Raw genomic sequence first — 14587 nt, forward strand, 5'->3', positions numbered from 1 at the left:
GATCTAATCTTAGCAAAGGCAATCCAATGGAGCAGACAAGCTGAGGCCAGGAAACAGAATCAAGCTGTGGTTTGTGGTGACAGGGAGAGCCCTATCTCAAAAGCAGCTGACTCAGTAGAGTATGTCAAATATGAAAAAGAAAAGCTGTCATAAAGAGCAGGGGAGACAAGAAGAGTGTCCAATAACAGCCCCAGCTAACTGCAATTAGCGTGGCAGGAAAAAACACAGGCATGAAAACTGTTCTGACAAAGATGCACTTTAAGTCAGACACAGATGCAGCAGTTTCAGTTCTTTCTGATGCTGAACTGTGTTTGGAAAGAAGCTCTCTTAAGCCATCATGAAAAAACTATATGGGCCAGGAGGGATTGAACTCTAGGTCATAGGAGAACTGGGCCACTTCCAGCCCAGTTGCATTAGCAAGAAGCCTGTATAGAATGTGCTTAAAGGGAAGCCTTCGAAAGGATGCAAGATCCATGAAGTAGATGATATCCATGATTTTGAGACATCTTTCCCTGGAGAGATCCAGGAGCAGAAGCTACTGGAGTGCTGCTATCCTAGTAGAAGGAAACACGATGCACTTTAAGTTAGACACATGTGCAACAGTTTTGGTTCTTTATGATGCTAAACTGTGTTGGAAAGAAGCTCTTTTTAGTCATCAGGCAAAAATCTACTTGGACCAGGAGGGATATAACTTAAGATCATAGGAAAACTGAAACCAACCCCCCCCGATATCGAGAGAAAGGAATCGCAGAAACACAATGTATGTGATTCAGAACCAGAGTTGCTCACTCTTGAGCAGGAAGGCCTGTACCAACTTGCATCTGATTTGGAGAGGAGTGGAACTGGAAAGCTGAGAAAATCAGCCCGAAAACTTCAGAGCTGAATTCCTCAGCTGTTCACAGGACTAGAATAACTGGAGACAGCATTCCACATCACTTTACATTCAGAAACAAAGCCAGTGTGCCTATTTTCACCCAGAAAATTTCCTCATCTGCTCTTGACAAAAGAGTCAATTTCCTTTACTATGTTGAAGCAGTGGTTATTTCACTTGTGACAGAACCAACCAGCTAGTGCTCAGGGATGGTCCCAATGCCAAAACCCAATGGATCTATCAAAATTTGCGTAGATCTTACACAGCTGAGCAAAGCAGTTGAATGTGAATCTCATCCTATGTTGGCTTAGAGCTCAGCTAAATTGGGAAAGAGTTTAATCCTCTAGATTGAAGCTAGATGCCAATAGTAGTTTCTCGCAACTACCCCTCGATGAAGCGTCTAGGTTGCTCACAGCCTTCATTTCACTGTTTGGGAGGTTTTTGCTTCGGCAAACTACCCTTTGACATCACATCAGTGCCAGAAATCCTCCAGAGGACAATGTCAAGCATTTCAGAAAGACTGGCTCGAGCGTATGTCACATGGATGGCATCCTGCTCCATGGATCCACTCAGACAGAACATGACTGTAGAGTATGAGCTGTGCTGCAATGCCTTGAGGATGCAGGATTTCCAACAACTGAAAATTCTCAGATCCAACTGTCAAGTTCATTGGGCATATTATAGATGCACCTGGTATCAGAGCTAATCTACAGAAGACGAGAGCAACCAAGAAGTTTCCAGCTTCTCAGGGCGTGACTGAACTCCAGAGATTCATGGGTATGGGAAACCAAGTTAGAAAGCTCTTGCTCAACCTAGTTGTCGTCAATGAGCCATTATGTCAACTATTGCAACAGGACAATACATGGTGCTGGGCGGAAGCACAACAGAGGTCTTATGGGAAAATCAGAGAGATGCTGATATCACCGGATGCTTTTACTCACTATGACCCAGGGTTACCCGCTATCATTGCTTCAGGTGCATCTTCTACAGAACTGGGAGTTGTACTCTATCCAATTCAGACGGATGGAAAGCGCAGATCGGTTTACTTGGGCTTGCGAGAAGTTCGCAGATTGTGTTCTTGGTCTCCAGTACAAGGTAAGAGACAGACTGCAAGCCATTAGCCCAACGTAAACTGGAGAAACAGCACCTCATCTTCCGATTAGACACTTTACAGCCTTCTGGACTTAACATTGACCATGAACCCTGTCCTCCATTTTAATTTTTTCCACCACCCCACCCCAAACGTCAATCTGTATCTTGTTCTCATGTTTTGCTTTCAGAAAGCACTAACCTTTGCTCTGCTATTAACACATTCTCTTATCTGACCTTTGTGCCATTATTATTACCTGCTTTAGTCTTTAACACTATCATTGCCACCGCCTTTGTCTTGTGCCCATGACATCTTTGTTATTTTATCTCTCCTGACTTCTAACCTATCCCTGACCTTCTATTTTGTTCCACCTGCTCCACCCCCTGTTTGTCAACAGCATAAAACCCATCACATCACACACCTCTCATCAGCTCTGAAAAAGAGTCATACAGACTTGAAACGTTAACTTTGTTTCTCTCTCCACAGATGGGGTCAGATCTGCTGAGTTTTTCCAGCATTTTCTGTTTTTATTACAAGCTGTTAGTAGCATTTCTAAATTCTAAGGAGTTAGCAAAAATGCGTTCACGGGTACAATGGTGCAGACTGAGGGTGGTGAGGCGGATGCAAAGACAGAGTATTTTCCGAGAAATACAGTGGATGATTTTGTCCCCTGTTCCAGTGACACAGCCCGAGCAAGGTGATGTAGCCCTTGTTGAAGAGGTACAATCCTTTGCATCAACAACAACCTCAACTCCACCAGCAACAACTCAACAATTGAATGGAATCAGAGATGCATGGAAATCTGATGAAGAATGTGCTCAAGTCAGAGAGTACTGTATCAAAGGATGGCCACCATACGTGTCACACAATCCCTTTTTCAGATAGCATTATGAACAGAGCGGACACTTCAGTGTAGTTGATGATTTACTCATCTATGATGAGAGAGAGTGGTCAATCCGAGAGTTCTGAGACTCAATATCCTGCAACAATTGCACCAAGGACATCTGGGCATTACAAAATGTTGAGCCAGAGCAAGATGTTCTGGTTGGTGGTCAGGCCACTCAAAGTCACTGGAAGAGATGATATCAAGCTGTTTTACTTGTGCTATTCATCTTCAGGAGACAAGAGAACCATTCATGGCATCTTCCTTCCCATCACAACCCTGGTAATGTCTTGGGATGGACCTCTTCAAACACAGGTGAGATGTTCTTGATTATAGTAAACTATTGCTCAAGATAGATAGAAGTCAAGCAACTGCAGGGTGACACTTCTGAAGCAGTGATTACATCGCAGAAGGAGACATTTGCAACACATGAAATCCCAGACCTTGTAATCTCAGACAGTTTGCCAATTAATACTTTAAAGAGTTCAAGGCATCATATGTTTGGATTTGTCCATATTACTAGCTCATCAAGGCACACGCAAACCGATGGTGAAGCTGAAAGAGGAGTGTGTGCAGTGAAAACATTGCTGAAGAAGAATGATAACATCTAACTTGCACTTCTGAGCATTTGTTCAGCCCCACTCCAAAATCGTCTAGCGCCTTGTGAACTCCTCACAGGAAGAAGACTGAGAACTCAATTCCCTTGTGTCTCATACACACTCATGCCGCAAGTATAAGCTGATGAGTTGGACAAAGAGAGAAAGAAAGAGGACAAATAACATTTCAACCAGATGTGGACCTATGACAACTATCACAAGGCACACAACCTGCCAGACCCCCAACCAGGAGAAATAGTTTGGATCCAAAACCAAGCTTGCTATGGACAAGTGGTTGAACAGACACTACACCTACTGTCCTACCTCATTCGACCAGATGAGGTGGAAAAGACGTGCACTGGTTGTCATACAGAAGCAACCTCCTACCCTGTGGAAGCAGTCATTTAGCCAATCGAACTGGCCAAAGATACTGTATCCATCCACCAATCCAGATGACAATCGAACTGGTGAACCTGAGTTATACACCAATTCCCCTCCTGCCCAGCAGAGTATGAGAGACCACCTGCAGGACTTGAACACCAATCCCACCAAAGGAGAAGAGGGCCCTTTCTGGTATACACGTGAAACCGGCACAACAGTTGTATATAAGAAGAATGGAGAAAAGGGAAGAGCTAAAAGAAGAAAACAAGGTTAAGGACTGCAACAGTTTAGGTGTTTAAAGTTGTGGTTTGTTAAGATTTTCGCAATATAGAAATGGGAATCAGAGACTTGCAGGGAGATGTAGTGTAATGTTAATCCTAACTGTTTAATATGCTAATCAGATACTGTGTACGTTATCACAGGAAGTAGTGTAACATCACATCATTTGCTCTCTCATGCAGCCTTGTGGAGGATGTAACCACGGCAGAAAGATATGTTCCAATAATGCTCATGTTTTATTGATCTCTGCACATTCATTATATATTCTATATTCGTCAAACAATATCAAGAATATTGTAGACTTCAGGGGGTAGGAATGTGACCAGACCCACATTTGTAAATGCAGTTTTGTGCTAACTGTATTTCCAGATCTCTCCCTTTGTTCTTCCCCCCCAGCCTCCTCCTCCTACACCACTACATTTTAAAATCTTTAACTTGCAGTCCTAATTAAAGGACATGGACCTGAAATGCTAATTCTTTTTCTCTCTCCACAGATGCTGCCTGATCTGCTGAGTATTCACAGCACTTTTTGTTTTTATGTCTGATTTCCAGCATCTGCAGTGTTTTTCTTTTGTGTTATTTATGCTTAGTATAGTTAATTATGTATAGTTAATTATTGTTAATTATGTTCATGAACATGGAGGAGCTGCAGATTATTCCATCGTGTGCATCCGGAGTTCTCGGTGGCTGAATTCACATTTGCAGTTGAATCATTTTGATTGGCTCAGTGTTTTGCACAAAACTTAGGGCTGCCCAACTCAAGTTAACACTTGAGATTGTTTATTTATGCTGCTCCACGTTCTTCTGCTTGAATTATTGTTATAGTTGCTTGTGATTGGCCAGGGCAGAAGAAAAGATGTGCAATATTTCACCCTGTAGTCAGAAGTTTCTTCAGCACCCACTCGCACCTATCTTCTGAAAGTGGGGGTACCCATCCCAGGCCACCAATCTTCAAACCTGAGCCTAAATGGTGAATGGAGGAGAGCAGCTAGGGCATCAGGATGTGTAGAGGCTCAGTCTTGGTTGTGCCCAAATTGTGTATATGTTCCAGTAGGGAGAGTCACAGGCAGTAGGGGAAAGGTTCACTGATCTGCGTAGAGTTATCTTTTTTCCGTTTCGGACATCCCCACAACAAAACAGTTGATATTCAGAAGTTGGTTGCATGAAAGAACAGGATATAAACTCAGTGTTGCAAAGTCTGTTGCTTATTCTGCATGAATTTTCCTCATTTCCTTCTTTGCCTTACTTTCACAACCCCTTGTATTTTTTCCCTTTTCTTTCAACGTCTCCAGGTTTGTCACCAGTCTCCGGTTAAGGTAAAGCTCACTGCTCCCACCAACCTGTTTTTTCTGATGCTTTCGTGGGATGTGGCCATCGCTGGCAAGGCCAGCATTTGTTGCCCATCCCTAATTGCCCTTGCGAAGGTGGTGAAGAGCTACCTTCTTGAACTACAGCAGTCTGTGTGGTATAGACGCACCCACAGAAAGGGTATTCCAGGATTTTGACCAAGTGGCAGTGAAGGAACAGCAATATAGTTCCAAGTCAGGGCGTTGTGTGACTTGGAGGGTAGCTTGCAGGTGGTGGTGTTCCTGCACCTGCTGCCCTTGTCCTAGGTGGTAAAGGTCATGGTTTTGGAAGATGCTGCTGAAGGAGCCTTGGTGAGTTGCTGCAGTGCACCTTGTAGATGGTACACACTGCTCCTACTGTGTGTCGGTGGTGGAGAGAGTGGATGTTTAAGGTGGCGGATGTGGTGCCAATAAAGTGAGCTTCTTTGTCCTGGATGGTGTTGAGTTACATGAGTGTTGTTGGGGTTGCACTTATCCAGACAAGAGGAGAGTATGCCATCACACTCCTAACTTGCACCTTGTAGATGATGGACAGGCTTTGGGGAGTCAGGAGATGAGTTACTCGCCGCAGAATTTCCAGCCTCTGATCTGCTCTTGTAGCCACAGTATTTATATGGCTAGTCCAGTTCAGTTTCTGGTCAATGGTAACCCTCAGGATGTTGATCGTGAGGGATTCAGTGGTGGTATTCCCATTGAAGTCAAGGGAGATGGTCAGATTCGCTCTTGTTGGAGATGGTCATCGCCTGGCATCTGTGTAACACTGCTGTTATGTGTCATATCAGTTCAAGCCTGAATGTTGTCCAGGTCTTGCTGCATATGCAGATGGACTGTTTCAGTATCTGAGGAGTTGCAACTGGCACTGAACATTATGCAATCATTAGCGAACATCCCCACTTCTGACCTTGTGGAGGGAAGGTCATTGATGAAGCAACTGAAATTGGGCATAGAACACTACCCCGAGGAACTCCTGCAGCAATGTCCTGATACTGAGATGATTGGCCTCCCTTCATCTTCACCCCTCAGTTCACCACTGGAGTTCAGCTCTTTTGTTTATATTTGGGCCAAGGCTGTAATGAGTTCTGGAGCTGAGTGGCCCTGGTGGAACCAATACTGAGCATCAGTGAGCAGGTTATCGCTAAGTAGTTGTTGATTACATCTTCCATAACTTTGTTGATGTTGAGAGTAGACTGATGGTGCAGTAATTGGCCGGGCTGGATTTGCCTTGCTTTGTGTGGACTTGGCATACCTGAGCAATTTTCCACATTGCAGGGTAGATGTCATTGTTGTAGCTGGACTGGAGCAGCTTGGCTAGGGGCGCGGCAAGTTCTGGAGCACAAGTCTTCAGCACTACTGTGGGAAAGTTTTCAGTGCCCATAACCTTTGCAGTATCCAGTGCCTTCAGTCGTTTCTTGATATCACATGGAGTGAGTTGAATTGGCTGAAGACTGGCATCAGTGATACTGGGAACCTCAGAAGTAGACAGAGACGGATCATTCAAGCAGCATTCCTGGCTGAAGATGGCTGTAAATGCTTCAGCATTGTCTTTTGCACTAGTGTGCTGGGCTCCCCCATCATTGAGGATGGGGACATTTGTGGAGCTGCCTCTTATTTGTTCACAGGATGTGGGCATCACCGGCTAGGCAGGTATTTATTGCCCACCCCTAATTGCCCTTGAGAAGGTGGTGGTGAGCTGCCTTCTTGAACCACTGCAGTGCATGTGATGTAGGTAAACCCACAGTGCTGTTAGGGAGGGAGTTCTAGGATTGCAAGCTGTTTAATTATCCACCACAATTCACAACTGGATGTGGCTGGACTGCAGAGCTTTGATCTGATCCGTTGGTTGTGGGATTACTTAGCTCTGTCAATCGCATGCTGCTTCTGCTGTTTGGCATGCAAGTGGTCCTGTATTGTAGCTTCACCAGGTTGACACTTCACTTAGGTATGCTTAATGCTGCCTCTGGCATGCCCTGCTGCACTCCTCATTGAACCAGGATTGATCATTTGACTTGATGGTAATGGTAGAGTGAGGGACATGCAGGGCCATGAGGCTATAGATTGTGGTTCAATGCAGTTCTGCTGCTGCTGATGGCACACAGCGCCTCATGAACGCCCAGTTTTGAATTGCTAGATCTGTTCTAAATCTTATCCCATTTAGTAGAGTGATAGTGCCACACAACACAATGTAGGGTATCCTCCAAAGGCTGTGCAGTGGTCACGCCTACCAATACTCTTATGGACAGATGCATCTGCGACAGGTAGATTGGTGAGGACGAGCTCAAGTAGGTTTTTCCCTTTTCTTGGTTCCCTTGTCACCTGCCATAGGTCCAGTCTAGCAGCTTGGTAGTGGTACTACCGAGCCACTTTTAGTGATGAATATTGAAGACCCACACCCAGAGTACATTCTTTCCCCTTGTCACCCTTAGTACTTCTTCCAGTTGGTGTTCAACACAGAGAGCAACTGATTCATCAGTTGAGGGAGGGTGGTTGGTAGGTGTCATGTAGGTTTTCTTGCCCATATTTGACCTAATGCCTCGAGATTTCATTTGGTCTAGAGTCAATGTTGAAGACTCCCAGGGTAACTCCCTCCTGACTGTATACCACTTAGCTGATACAACATACCCAGGCATGGCGATGGTGGGGTCTGGGTGAATACGACTGTGTCAGGCTGTTGCTTTACTGGACTGTGGGACAGCTCTCCCAATTTTGGCACAAGTCCCCAGATGTTAGTAAGGAGGACTTTGCAAGGTGGACATTGTCATTCTGGTGCCTAGGTCAACCATCTGTTTTCATTTATGTTTGGCTTTGTACAACTGAGTGGCTTGCCAGATTTAAGAGTCAACCATATTTCTGTGGGTCTGCAGTCACATGAAACCAGAGCGGTAAGGGCAGCAGATTTCCTTCCCTAAAGGGAGCCAGATTGTGAACCAGATGGGTTTTTATGACAATCGCCAATAGTTTTGTGGTTACCAGGACTCCCTTTCAATTTCAGATTATTATTAATTGAATTTAAATTCCACCAGTTGCCATGGTGGGATTTGAACCCAAGTCCTACTTCGGATGTTGCCTCTAAGCTAGATGATAATACCCGATTGGTCTTGGGTGGATCATTGGCCAGTTTTTTTCTGGAGGGATTAGTTTAAGTTTCACAGAGAATCCCTCCTTGATTGTAGCCTCCATGCATGTAGGAAAAGGCAACAGTGAAGTTTCCCTGTGGCACACCATCTAGGAAGCATCTACCGACTGCTACATTATATTGCTCTGAATGGTCTCTCATACCATGTTTAACCTTAGATCCCTCCAGTGCACAGTCAAACATGTACCTGCTGCAATTCACAAAATGGCTTTCAGAAGGGAAGCATACGGTTAATGTGCAAAATAGGATTTTTGTCTTGTGATTGAGAAATGAAATTGTAAGAATTAATGTGATGCTTTGTGCAATTGTTACTAGTTTAAATAAGCTAGATGAGTACTTTAGCACTTCAGGGAGGCTTTTTATTGTTGGCAAGATAATGTTGACCAAGGAATGTCCTTTGTGTGCAGTAATACTCTTTTGTCTTGCTCCTGATCATTGGCATCTTTCTGTGAAGTCTGTTGAAGGTACCTGATTTGTTAGCCAATGGTTCCTTGCCAAGCATTGGATTTAGTTGCAATACACTCAGAATTTACTCTATAGATTTGTTGGTATATGACAACAAATGTTAAATTAGATCTTTAATTGTTTGGTAGACCCAGCAGCTAGCATAAATTCTTGGGCCACAAAAGCAAAATACTGCAGATACTGGAAAACTGAAATAAAAACAGAAAATGCTGTAAATACTCAGCAGGTGTGGCAGCATCTGTGGAGAGAAAAACAGAGTTAACAGGCGGGGTCAGGTGGGACTGGAAATTCCTGCCCAAAATCAACAAACCTTTTGCTGGTCCATGAAATTTTCTGTTCCCCCAGGAACAATACCCATGGCGGGTGGGACCGGAAAATCCTGCCCAATGTTTCAGGCCTGTGACCTGTGTACTGATTAAAGGTCACAGACCTGAAACGTTAACTCTGTTTTTCTCTCCAGAGACGCTGCCAGACCCGATAAATTCTTAGGATCCTGTAACTCCTTATCGGGTTCATTTGCAAATTTGTGGTCGTGCTGTTTACCCAAGGAACAGTTTCAGAAACCCCATTGGTCCTTGCCAGTAGATCCAACTAGAACGTTTCTGTGGAGTAACAAGTGTGCTTGAAATAAAAAAAAAAGCTGAAGAAAATTAGCTTCCTTTTCCTCTTATAAAATAGGGAAGTAATTTGAATAGAACGGACCTTGTAGACTTAATTGCCATTCATTTTGAATCTGTGGCTGTTTGTAGAAAACTACCCATAATTGTCTTCTAGAATGCAGAAGTTTCAGGTGGCAATCACTGTTCCGGAATAAACAATATCAATTTGGTATTGTTACCTCTGAAGCCCTTTGGGACATTTTTTATATTAGTGGCACGATATAAATACAAATGATAGAATTCTGGAACGTTCTATTTAATAGCACAATGGGAGCACTTTTACCACATGGACTGCAGCAATTCAAGAAGAGGGCTGCACCACCTTCTCAAGGCAACTAGAGGTGGAAATAAATGCCAACCTTACCAGCGAGAATATTGTAAAAATAAAAAAAATAGAATGGAGGACTTTGCTTTGGTCTTCAGAACTTTGCTTTCATCTCCCCTACCCTCATTTTGCTGAAAATGAAAACTTGACTAAAGAGATTTAAGATCAGGTCTATCTCTCCCACATTGAACAGTGGTGAAATAAAGGGCAATTTTTAAAAAAAGAATTAATAACAGAAGGACCTTCACTGCTCGTACTATGGATGTTGCAAGAAGAAGTTAATTGAACAATTTACAGTCAGAGTGAAGGTGCACCATATGTCATTATAATTTAATGACTGGTCAATGTTTGTCTTCAACTATGAAAGTGAGGTGGAAAAAGAAATTGAAACGCAGGACTGTGGATCAACATTGAGATATTTTTAAAAGGTGCAGAATAAGTATGTAACATGTAATAGAGAAATTGAGACTGCTTTCCATTTTATAATGCTGTGGGTAAATTGAAGTTAGAGACAAATTAGAATTGAAGAATGTATTAATGGATATGGGGCAAAGTCAGATATACGGGGCGGAATTGTCCCAGATTTGCACTAGGTGGAAAATGGACGTTTTACCTGCTGGCCTCAATGGCTGGTTTCGCACCATATCGTCCCATTCCTGCCTCATTAATTATGCATTCCCGGGAAACACCCTGGTTCGCTGGTGGGGCGTCGTCTGATTCACCTGCCCTGCCATCACCTCAGGCCTTCAGTAAACCGGGTGCCATAATTAAAGGCTGCCCCTGCAAAGAGCTAGCTCTCTTCAAGGGGTAGGAAGCTGCTGCAAAGTCATGGCTACCAAAGGGAAGAAACATGCTGCCCCCAGGTTTAGTGACACCTCCCTAAAGCGGCTACTGGATGCAGTGGAGGCCCGCCGCGATATCCTCTACTCCCACTGTGGGCGAAGCCCTGCAGGCAAGGTTCACCAATCCAACATGAGAGGCGGTGGCAACGGTGGTCAGTGCCAATGCTCTGCAAAAGAGGACAGCCACCCAGTGCACAAAGAGGATGAACGGTCTCGTCCATTCCACCAGGGTAAGTCACTCTTCTCATCATTCTCAACTCACACACTCACAAACCCATCACACATCCATAGGGATCTCACACTTCAAGGGGCAACACCACTAACTCTCATACACACCCTCACATCTCCATCAAGTTCATATCCTCTGGAGCTCGCGTCCTCATCCTGTCTCTTCTGCTTTTGACTCTGCTGCCATGCACTAATTATCTCTACTTTGGTTCACAGGGAGCTCTGCCAAGCGACCCACACTCTCAGCCAGCCAGTCCCTCAGCTGCATCCAGGTCTGCACCTCCAGCCAAGAGGACACCTCCTCCATTGAAGAGCTGGAAATTAACAGCCTGGAAGACCCATCACAGCACTTACCCACAGCATCCAGCAGCACAGAGACCCACACCTTGGTGGAACCTAGATCTAGAGCAGGCACGGGTTCACAATCTGGTGGTCACCGCAAGGACATGTGTCCGCAGCAGGAGGAGGCAGGTTCAGCTGAGCTCCCCGGCACTCGGAGGGCTGCTGGGGAAGAGGCATCTGTGAGGCCTGAGCCAGATGACAAGCCTCTGGATTCAGCCTTCCAACTCATTGCAGAGAGTCAGCAGAAGGCGGGGGGACATCAAACAGAGCTGTTGGAAGCCCCCGGCAGAGTGGCACGCGAGTCAGAGGAGTGCGTCCTCCTGCTCTCTGATGAAGTGGTGCCCACATGTGTGCATATGGAGGTCTCCATGGGATGGATGGCGGATGCCATGGAGACCCTGGTCCAGCAGAACGTGGAGATGTGTGCAGACGTGCACTCCATTGCGGTAGCCATGGGCGAGTTCCTGCAGTGGCAACATGACAGGGAAATGGGGCACCTTGATGTCCCTCCAGGTGCTTCTAACCCTCAAGGAGTTAGGCTGGGCCCTCGGGCACCCGAAGGGAGGAGGAGTGGCAGCTGGACAACCCTGGGTCATCCACTCAGGATTCTCAGAGACTGTCCTCTCTCTCCGAGCCCCCTTTGCCTGTGACCCCCTCAACCTTGTCCTCTGTCACCGCCGAGAGAGCAGCGGGCCCACAGGAGGACAGCCAAAGCAAGATGAGGTCCCGAAGGCCTCGGCTCTCCAAAGGACCCATGCCGGAGTCATCAGAGGGAACAGGGCCAACCATTGCACAGGCTGTCTCCATCCCTGCTGCAGATGTCAGGGCAGCACCTAGAAGAAGTGGTAGGCTTAGAAAAGTTAAGAATTCTTGATCACAGTGGTTGCACGGATGAGCACATTTTGTCTCTTTATAATCTGAAAATATATTCACTTTCATTGAAAAATGTGTAATGGTGTCTTTCAGCTTCATTGACAGGCTTCATGTGTCCTCCTCCTCCTCCCCCCTCTCTCCCCCCCCCCCCCCCCCCCCCAAAAAAAAAACTACCGCCACCACCAGCAGTTCAGCTGCATGCAACTGGCCCACGAATGATTCTGGAGAGAGGTATGTGTGTGTGGCAGGGCCTTTCAGTGCCTTGTGGAAGCACTCTCCCACACATGGGGAGCCTTCCTCCATCACACTCATTGCAATGTCCTGAGCATTTTCAATGCTGCCTGCTGGGGTTCTCTTTCAGTTGCCCATCTGAGCTCTGAAGATGAGCCGTACGGACTCGAAACATTAACTCTTTCTCTCCACAGATGCTGTCAGACCTGCTGAGTTTTTCCAGCATTTTTCGTTTTTGTTTCAGATTTCCAGCATCCGCTGTATATTGCCTTTGTCCACCTGAGCTGACCTGCACCTCTGCTCACCCACTGATCAAACTCCCCTGCAGCACCTGTGCCCGCCCAACACGAGGCTCCTTTCACTTTCGACTTTAGAAGCATGGTGGTTGTTAATTATGGGCGTTGGCGTTGGGCGACATGCGGGCATAAGCAGACAATATGACAGGAGGGCCAAAAATCGGTTTGACGCCGTCATGAGACCAGTTTGCGATCGTCCGCTCTGCCCGGCAATGGCAGGCTGTGTTTTTCACCGCTGCATGCCTGGAACATCATGTTAATACATCCACAAATAATTATAAGCCCTGCTCGTGAGACCATCCGCATGCAATCACGCTGACGTGTTTCACAACTGTACATAAGCGATGTCCACCTGGTGAGCTGCACTTTGCTCGAGGCTTCGAGGTTTTTTGCCTACCTTGCTTCGGGCAGCACTCCAGGTCATTAGCGCCAGACTTTGTAGGCAGTACCACATCACTTTTAGGGGGGCTCACGGGCAGGTCTCTACCTACCAGACCAGCTGTAAGGCTACAGGACCTGACAACATTAAGGAATAGTACTGAAGACATGTGCTCCAGAACTAACCGTGCCTTTAGCCAAGCTGTTCCAGTACAACTACAACACTGGCATCTACCCAACAATGTGGAAAATTGTCCTAGGTATGTCCTATCCACAAAATTACCGTCCCATCAGTCTACTCTTGAGCATCAGCAAAGTGATGGAAGGTGTCGTTGACAGTGCTATCAAGTGGCACTTATTCAGCAATAACCTGCTCACTATTACTTAGTTTGAGTTCTGCCAGGGCCACTCAGCTCCTGACCTCATTACAGCCTTGGTCTAAACATGAATAAAAGATTTGATCTCAAGAGGTGAGGTGACAATGGCTGCTCTTGACATCAAGGCAACATTTGACCAAGTGTGGCAGCAAGGGGCCTTAGCAAAACTGAAGTCAGTGGGAATCAGGGGGAAAACACTCCAATGGTTTGGGTCTTACCTAGCGCAAAGGAAGATGGTTGTGTTAGTTGATGGTCAATCATCTCAGTCCCGGGACATTGCTGCAGGAGTTCCTTATGGCAGTATCCTGGGGCCAATCATCTTCAGCTGCTTTATCAATGAACCTTCCTCCATCATAAGGTCAGAAGTGGAGATGTTCGCTGATGATTGTACAATGTTCATCACCATTCGCAACTCCTCAGATACTGAAGCAGGCCTTGCCAATATGCAGCAAGACCTGGGCAACATTCAAGCTTGGGCTGATAAGTGGCAAGTAACATTCATGCCACACAGTGCTAGGCAATGACCATCTCCAACAAAACAGAAACTAAACATCTCCCCTTGACATTCAAAGGCATAACCAGCGCTGAATCCTCTACTATCAACAAACTGGGAGGTTGGGAGTGAGGGCTGTTTACTATTGATCTGAAACTGAACTGGATCACCTATATAAATACTGTGGCTACAAGAATAGTTCAGAGGCTGGGAATTGTGCTCGAGTAACTCACCTCCTGACTCCCCAAAGCCTGCCCATCATCTACAAGGCACAAGTCAGGAGTGCGATGGAATACTCTCCACTTGCCTGGATGAGTGCAGCTCCAACAACACTCAAGAAGTGCAACACCACCCAGGACAAAGCAGCCCCCTTGATCAGCACCCCATTCACCACCTTAAACTTTCAGTTCCTCCACCACCAATGGACAGTGGCAGCAGAGTGTCCTATATAGACGATTAACTACAGTAACTTTCCAATGCTCCTTCAGTAGCACCTTCC

General features: G+C 45.8%; 1 protein-coding gene across 1 annotated transcript in view; it reads left to right on the forward strand.

Moving 5' to 3' along the window:
• eepd1 (endonuclease/exonuclease/phosphatase family domain containing 1) overlaps nucleotides 1–14587 on the forward strand; it is a 192513-nt gene that overhangs the window by 69864 nt on the left and 108062 nt on the right. The window lies entirely within an intron of this gene.

The sequence above is a fragment of the Cetorhinus maximus genome, chromosome 3 (genome assembly GCF_964194155.1).
Source record: "Cetorhinus maximus chromosome 3, sCetMax3.hap1.1, whole genome shotgun sequence".
NCBI classification, from domain to species: Eukaryota; Metazoa; Chordata; class Chondrichthyes; order Lamniformes; family Cetorhinidae; genus Cetorhinus; species Cetorhinus maximus.